Source organism: Triticum aestivum, chromosome 1D (genome assembly GCF_018294505.1).
Source record: "Triticum aestivum cultivar Chinese Spring chromosome 1D, IWGSC CS RefSeq v2.1, whole genome shotgun sequence".
NCBI lineage: Eukaryota > Viridiplantae > Streptophyta > Magnoliopsida > Poales > Poaceae > Triticum > Triticum aestivum.
The window spans coordinates 77,004,899-77,013,707 of record NC_057796.1 but is presented as its reverse complement, the minus strand read 5'-3'; the positions used below and the strand labels follow the sequence as shown (position 1 = coordinate 77,013,707).

General features: G+C 48.6%; 1 pseudogene; it reads left to right on the top strand.

Moving 5' to 3' along the window:
* Positions 1-3,359: 3,359 nt before the first annotated feature.
* Positions 3,360-5,735, top strand: LOC123180405 (transcription termination factor MTEF18, mitochondrial-like; annotated as a pseudogene).
* Positions 5,736-8,809: the final 3,074 nt, after the last annotated feature.

Below are 8,809 nucleotides of genomic sequence, written 5' to 3'. Positions count from 1 at the left end.
TGATCAGCACCAAGACTCCATGGGTGTTAGAATCATTACTATGTAATCTAGATTATTGACTCTAGTGCAAGTGGGAGACTAAAGGAAATATGCCCTAGAGGCAATAATAAAGTTGTTATTTATATTTCCTTATATCATGATAAATGTTTTATTATTCATGCTAGATTGTATTAACCAAAAACTTAGTACATGTGTGAATAGACAAACAGAGTGTCCCTAGTATGCCTCTACTTGACTAGCTCGTTAATCAAAGATGGTTAAGTTTCCTGACCATAGACATGTGTTGTCATTTGATGAACGGGATCACATCATTAGAGAATGATGTGATGGACAAGACCCATCCGTTAGCTTAGCATAATGATCGTTAAGTTTTATTGTTATTGCTTTCCTCATGACTTATACAAATTCCTCTGACTATGAGATTATGCAACTCCCGAATACCGGAGGAACACCTTGTGTGCTATCAAACATCACAACATAACTAGGTGATTATAAAGATGCTCTACAGGAGTCTCTGAAGGTGTTTGTTGGGTTGGCATAAATCGAGATTAGGATTTGTCACTCCGAGTATCGGAGAGGTATCTCTGCGCCCTCTCGGTAATGCACATCACTATAAGCCTTGCAAGCAATGTGACTAATGAGTTAGTTGCGGGACGATGCATTACGGAACGAGTAAAGAGACTTGCCGGTAATGAGATTGAACTAGGTATGATGATACTGACGATCGAATCTCGGGCAAGTAACATACCGATGACAAAGGGAATGACGTATGTTGTCATGCGGTTTGACCGATAAAGATCTTCGTAGAATATGTAGGAACCAATATGAGCATCTAGGTCCCGCTATTGGTTATTGACCAGAGATATGTCTCGGTCATGTCTACATAGTTCTCGAACCCATAGGGTCCACACGCTTAACGTTCGATGATGATTTGTATTATGAGTTATGTGTTTTGGTGACCGAAGTTTGTTCGGAGTCCCGGATGAGATCACGGACATGACGAGGAGTCTCGAAATGGTCGAGAGGTAAAGATTGATATATTGGAAGGTTATGTACGGACACCAGAATGGTTCCGAAAAGGTGCGGGGATTTTTCGGAGTACCGGGAGGTTACCGGAACCCCCCGGGAAAGTTAATGGGCCTCATGGGCCATATTGGAGTGGAGGAGGCAGGCCACAAGAGGCGACGCCCCCCCATAGCAGTCAGAATTGGACAAGGGGTGGGGGGGCGGCCCCCTTTCCTTCTCCCTCTCCCCTCCCCCTCTTTCCCCTTTCCCCCTCTCCGTTGGAAGGAAGGGGGGAGCCGACTAGGACTAGGAGTCCTAGTGGGACTCCCCCCACTTGGCGCGCCCCTAGGGCCGGCCGGCCTCCCCTCCCCTCCTTTATATACGGGGGCAGGGGCACCCCAAAGGCACATCAATTGTTCTCTTAGCCGTGTGCGGTGCCCCCTCCACAGTTTACTCCTCCGGTCATAGCGTCGTAGTGCTTAGGCGAAGCCCTGCGCGGATCACATCACCATCACCGTCACCACGCCGTCGTGCTGACGGAACTCTCCCTCGACCCTCTGCTGGATCAAGAGTTCGAGGGACGTCATCGAGCTGAACGTGTGTTGAACTCGGAGATGCCGTACGTTCGGTACTAAGATCGGTTGGATCGTGAAGACGTTCGACTACATCAACCGCGTTAACCTAACGCTTCCGCTTTCGGTCTACGAGGGTACGTGGACACACTCTCACTCTCGTTTCTATGCATCTCCTAGATAGATCTTGCGTGAGCGTAGATTTTTTTTGAAATTGCATGCTACGTTCCCCAACAGATGGCATGAATGTGAAAATCTGGACAGATCCATGGATTCCCCGTGCTTGGTCTCGACGAGTGATCACGCCTAAGGTTGCAAACCTGATATCTCATGTAAACGAACTCAATTGCCCAATCACTGGTGGATGGGATGAGAGATTAGTCAGGGACACCTTCTGCCCGGAGGATGCTCGATATATCTTGCAAATCCCATTAAGGGATGGTGTGGAAGATTTTGTTGCATGGCATTATGATGGAAGGGGAACACATTCAGTTAAAAGTGCGTACAAACTCCAAACCCAGTTAGTAAAACAAGCGCGCAATGGAGCACCGAACAATAGTTCAAGTGGCCAGCCAATTTGATAGACAGGAGGATGACAGGTGGAAATTAATATGGAAATTACCCTGCCCAAAGAAACTGCAGATGTTTATTTGGCGGATGAAACATGAAGCTTTGGCACCCTGTACGAACCTGGAGAGGAGAGGAATGGTCCTGGATAACAACAAATGCTATTACTGCAGCCGTGCAACAGAAGATGGTGGACATCTGTTCGTCAAATGCAAAGCAGTGAAGGAGGTTTGGCGCGCACTGAACCTGGAAAATGAACGTGCGGAGATGGAGAAATTCACTAACGTGCACGCAATGTTGGATAACTTATGGGTGCTTGATGAGAGGAAAAGGTTGCTAATCATAACCTTTTGGTGGCATTGGTGGAGTAATAGAAATTAAATCCGAGAGGAAGAACTACCGATGCAAGTCCCCGAAGTGGTGCGGCGTACGCAGTGCAATGTTATGGAATATCTAGAGTACTTCACTACCAAAGGGAAGACACCAAGCAAAGCAAAATGGCAGCCACCTGAGGAGGATATAGTGAAGGTCAACTTTGATGGCTCGCTAATCCCGGGGCAATCCCATGGAGGATGGGGAATTGTAGTCCGAGACGCTGCTGGGAAGGTGTTAGTTGCACAGGCGGGACGCAATGAAAATGTGTATGATGCGTCTGGTACAGAGGTGAATGCCATGTCAACAGCAGTGGCATTAGTAACTGAGTTGGGAGCCATCAGAGTGATTTTTGAAACTGATTGTCAGCTGCTTGTGGAAGCCCTTGATCTACGAAAAGTGGACTCGTCACCATATGCCGCTGTCATTGAGGATATCAAGCTCCAGCTCAAAATGTGGTTCTCCAAGCAAAGAGTCCAGCATTGTAAAAGAGAAGCAAACTCTGTAGCCCATGAACTAGCAGTTATAGGTTGTTTGTGTTTACCCAATAACAGCATTAGTTGGAACTCTAATGTACCGTCCCAAATGGTTGTTTATGTCTCACATGATACGCCCGAGCACCGTTAATTTATAAAGCTCTGCTTTCAAAAAAAGTTGGATGCAGCCTTTCTCGTTGGAATGCCGACCGTGTCTTTGGCAAGCCTTTTTTAAAGACTTCACCATAGCTCCGAGTCCCGAGTTGGCGCCTGACACCCGCGAAAATTGGAAATAGTGAAGTGCCTTTTTTCTGAAAAAAAAGAGAAAGAGAAGTGCATTTTCTGGGCCTTTCCATTTGATATCGTTCTAGCCCAAGAAAACAGCGTTTGGATCTCCTCGCTTCGAAAACCCCAGGTCCGTCTCCCCGGTCTCCACCGCCGTCGTGCAGGCCTCTGCCTCTCCTCCCGCCGGCCGCCGCGCACCCGCGTGCGGGCATCCTGTTTGAGCGTGGACCTTGCTCCGTGGCTGATCCGCCGCCTTCTACCGCCGCACGAACCTTGCTCCGCCGCCCGCCGCCTGGAGTCAGCTCCGTCTGCCGCCACCGGTGGCCGCCGCCATCCCCAGTTGGTCCCAAGGCGGCTGCTGCCATCTCCACTTGTCTGACCCCACCATTCACAGCCACCTCCCGGGCGCGGCATAGACGGCCGCTCGCTTCAGGCGCGCTCCTCCAATCGCGCTTGTTGCGGACGATGGGATGGGCATGGGCAGCCCTCCGGTCCGGAGTTCCAAGGTGGCGCGCCCAATATTCACCGTCCTCGTCCGGCTGGGTCGGCTCAATTGGCCTCACCATTCGATCGCGGCCATATTCGACAGCTCCCAGTCCCAGCCACGGTGGGGAGGAGGATGGGGATGAGGCCAGGCAAGAGATGTTGAACAGATGGGTATTCCGCGCCGCACAGACAACTTTCAGGGACTACCTCCATGGCAAGCGCGGCTTGTGCCTCAATAACGCCAAGCATATCAGCGAGCGCTCGCCCGTCTTCCTCGGCGAGCTGCTGGAGGAGGTGAACAATGCAGTGACGAAGGCTGCTGATCAGGGTGGAGAGGGGGCGAGGTTGAGGTCGAAAGTGAAGAAGAGGGTCAGCAGGGCGCTGGTCCGATTGTTCCAACGCCGCCCTGTCAACGAGTTCAGGCCCTTCTTTGAGAGCATTGGCATCAGCCCGAGCGAGTGCGATTCCCTCTTGCCGCAGGATCTCACATTCCTCGCCGATGCCGAGCTGCTGCTCGAGAGCTACCGTGCACTGTACAGTTATGGAGTTGCGCATGTCAAGATTGGAAAGATATACCGGAAGGCTTCGGAGGTGTTTAGTCTTGGCCAGGGCGTTCTTGCATCTAAGCTCGAGGCCCTTGAGGGTCTAGGCTTCAGTAAGGCCAGTGTGATCAAACTAGTGATCTCTACTCCTGCCGTATTGGTTCATGACCCGGCTGTGGAACTGAAGACGATCTTGCAGTGGCTAGACGACATTGGGATTCAGCCAGTTCTTCACTGAATATCAGTCCTATAATTGGCAAAAGATGGTCGAAGCTCTTCAGTTCTGGAGTGATTTGGGGTTCACCAAGGATGATATTGGTAAAGTGGTGAGGAAAAATCCAGATTTGTTGTTGGAATGGTCTGGTGGGATGCTACGTTCAGTGCTTTCCAGCATGCAGAGGGTGGGATCTGGAAAAAGGGAGTTACTTGATCTTTTTCTGAACTACCCCAATCTTAGAAGCGAGGATGTCGGTTGGAACATATCTACGGGAGCACGTTTCTTAGATGACATTGGCATGAGCCGTGATGATGTGAAGAAGTTTCTGGATTCTCATGGATGGATATTCGGCGCTGCCCCCATGAAGGCCACGAGCACCATTCTTGGGCAACTCAATGTGGGGAAGGCACGGCTGCGGAGGATCATAATGGAAGAACCACGTCAGTTGATGAATTATAAGATTGGCTCAAAGGTCAGCAGATTACCAAGATGTAAACCTGACCCCTGTGTGAAGGAGAAGAGGGAATTCTTAAGACGCATAGGATTTGTTGAAGGCTCGGAAGATATGGAGAAGGCTCTAAAAGCTATCCGTGGAAAAGGCGCCAACCTGCAAGATAAATACAACAAATTAGTGGAGAAAGGATTGGACCCAGAAGATGTAGCTCACATGGTGAAGATGGCTCCTCGGATTCTGAATCAGAAGACGGACGCAATTGCTTATAAGATATCCTTCCTTGTGCATGTGGCGGGTTATCCCCTGAGTCCTCCGGCTGCTTTCCCACGATACCTAGAATTCACTGTGCACAAAAGCAAACTTAAGATGTTGATGTACAGTTGGCTGCTACAAAGGGGGCTGGCTGCACCCCAACTTACTCTAAGCACAGTCCTAGCTTCCTCAGAAACAGAGTTCACTAAGGCTCATGTATATAAGGTTCCCATGGGTCGTGAAGTTTGGTGGAAGTTCAAGCAGGAGGGAGGTAGCTTTGGCCAAGAGGAGATCAGATGGCTGCGACACAGGGTGCACCTTGGACGATAGTTTAATCGAATGCATGAGTTGGCTGCTTTTCCCCTTTCTTTCTACATTTCCGGATCGATACAATATTCAGGTGCAGGCCTTCCATAATGCATGCCTCCTCATACATGCCAGTTCTCTTTTGGAAGAAACATGTGATAATCCAGTGGGTGATATTTGCAATTTGGGCTCCTTGGGTTACGGTACTGGCATTTGTCATCACATTGTGCTTTTGGCGTCATGGTAGTATAGTACTATTTTCGAACATGGTGAAAAAGTTTGAACTGGCTATTGCGCCACACTAGCCAAACAAAATCTGCACAACAGGAGTATCTGAAAGTTTTGCAATGCCACTTGGTTAACCATGCCTACCTTAGGTTTTGTTATTTCGCAAACTGCTAGTTTAACTGTCAGTTCTTAGAGAGACAAAGAAACAGAGCAAAGTATATAGCACAGTATCACACCACACTAATTCCACGTACTGACTGCACAGCTTCAGATTTACCCCATCTTGGCTCATGTGTTTAGTTTGAGCGTATATGAGACTTTCCTCGCTCCAAGAGTAGGATGATATCTTCTTGACAGCCAACTGAACTAACTTCTTTATTGAGGACGTGATCTGAAACAACAACAATGGCTCTGTTTGAAACATTAAACTAAGGTCAAACCTGAAGTAAGAACGTCATCTGTTTCCACACTACTCGAGAGCGGCCTCACCTGAACCATGAATATATACATCATCATTTAATTCACTAAGCTCCCTGGGATTGGAGCTCCCAGGATTGATTGAGTCTTTGGATTTTCGTCGATGTGCATGATTTTGACCGGATCGTGGGAAACTGCTGGGCCCATTTGGTCAGAGGCTGGACGGTGTGGACTGTGTGGGGACTCGACTACCAGTGGCTGTGGAAACTGTTTTCACCTCAACGGCCCACATGCCTGACACCCTTGGCACTCATTAGCAGCGCGGTGGTTTCATGTCGGACTCGCGTGCCTTTGACCACTATGTGAAGAGGAGAAAATTGGGGTGGGTGTTGCTGCTTCCGTCTCCTGCACCGCTCGGTGTGTTTCGACGGTGCTTTGGTGGGGCAGTGGCTTGAGCAGCGTTTGTCGGCGGTCTACACATCGTGCCATCAGGGTTGGGTGGCTCTATGGGGCTTCAGGCTGGCCGGCTGCAGCCTTTCTTCTATCTGGAGGCTGCTTCTGATGCAACCTATGCTTTGTCCGCTTTGTTCCTCGCATGTCTTCCGCTGTTATGAGAAGCACAACAGGTGAACAGGCAGTAATATGCGCCCTCCTCTCTACTCTACAATTAGTTGCTTCTTCCCCCAATTTTTTCCTGCTGCACCGATCGGCCCATCAAGCTATTTGCCCTCTTTTTCCTTCTATTCTACTATATGATTTCAATCATATTCTGATTCCCTATGCTCGGCTAACTGGTAAATTGTGGACTGGCTATCTGCAGACATGAATTGAGGTGATTCTTGGTACCGCAACTGGCAACACTGTACTATATATTCTTTATGATTTTTATGGTTTCTGCACTTAGTATGGCATGATGGGCCACATATCTTCTTCCCGGTTCAGGTTTGTGATTTGATCTGGAAGGATTTCATTGGGTTCCTTGATCCCTTTTTGCAGGTTATGTGGACTCCATCTGAAGAGGGAATTCGATTGCAATTTCATTTTAGACATAGCTGGTACAAATTTCTTCATTTTCGTTGGTACTTCATTACTGCTGGGAGAGTCTAGAATCCTGTTGCATGGCTAAATAGTTCATGAATGTTTGAAAATTATCCAAATTCCCCACACAATTATACGGCAAAATACACCAAAATATTTTCCAAGTAATCTTGTTCCACAATGGTAGTCATGCAGATTTTTCTGCAATACCAATCTGATGCCTATGATTGCGTATAGATCTCCACACCAGTATTTTGGACCGATCATACCTGATGTATTTCTGTCCTTTTTCTACATAGGATTCTTAGGGAAGTTCATTTTAACATCGTTTTGCATGACCTACATATAGTACAGGCCCAGGGTCAAGGTTCTTGCCAAGTCAAATAAATTTGTTGATAGCAAGAATAGTAAGATCTTTCTGGACATCTGCTGTTTTTATGGTGGTCTCGGGACCGACTGCCATTTCTCCTACCCTGGTCCTATTTGTGCGTGTGTGTGGACTTTATCAAGTCTTGATGTCTCAATGTTAGAATAGTAAGTCTGCACCGTTACTTTTGTTTGGTACTCCCTCCGTCCCATAATGTAAGACGTTTTTTGACACTAGTGTAGTGTTGTGTCAAAAAAACGTCTTACATGGGACAGAGGGAGTACAAAAGAAATGATGTAACTATCCACTTTGACATGTTTGTCATAACTGATTAGAACTTGATACGTGTTCATGTATAGAAGAAAAATCCATTTTGGGACCATACTATGACATTACAATGTCATGGCACATTCATTTTCAGTTTTCTGGAGCACACACATATATATATATATATATATATATATCATGCTTAACCTTCTATTTAGATTTCTATTAGAGTGTCCCCTTTGGAGCACAGTATTTTCGTATGAGCATTGCAAATTAAAATTCTTGGAACTTGAATAGTTTGGCAAAATACAGCAAGATTGCTGATCTCCACATTGCACAACACACAGTCATTACATTGTAATTCTTTCATTGAACATCACACTTGCATACAATACACTACATGCTTTCACTGCCATACGCATCGCTTCCTCTAGCTCATGATCATCCTAGCTCCACCATTGTCACTCTAGATTCAGCTCTTGCACTCACCTCTGTCTTCTTGGTGCTGGCATTGGCAGGGGGTCGAGAACTTTACAATAATGAGACGCGGAAGGACCCAATCGAGAAACGGCCCCCTCCTCCCGCGACATTCCCGCGAGCGTCTGGGAGGCCAACCCTAGCTGCCCCCCCTCCCTCCACTCCCTCTCCGGTCGTCGCCGGCGGCGGGGCTCCCTCGTCTCCTCACGCGGGGGATGCGACGCGGGCCGGATGCGGCGTTTGGTGCTGGGCGCGGCAGCTCGGCGGCACTTCAAAGTGGGCTCTGCTCCCTCAGCGAGGCGGCGAGGGCTCTGCTCCCTCAGCGACAGGGATCTATCGGTGGTCTCGCGCTGGTCCGGGCCAGCGGATAGGGTGGGGCGAAACATGGTGGTTTCGCGGGGGGGGGGGGGGGGGGAGGGGGGGGGGGGGGAGGGGGAGGATGGTTGGAGGGATGGGGGCTCCGATGTCGAGTGCCCGTCGC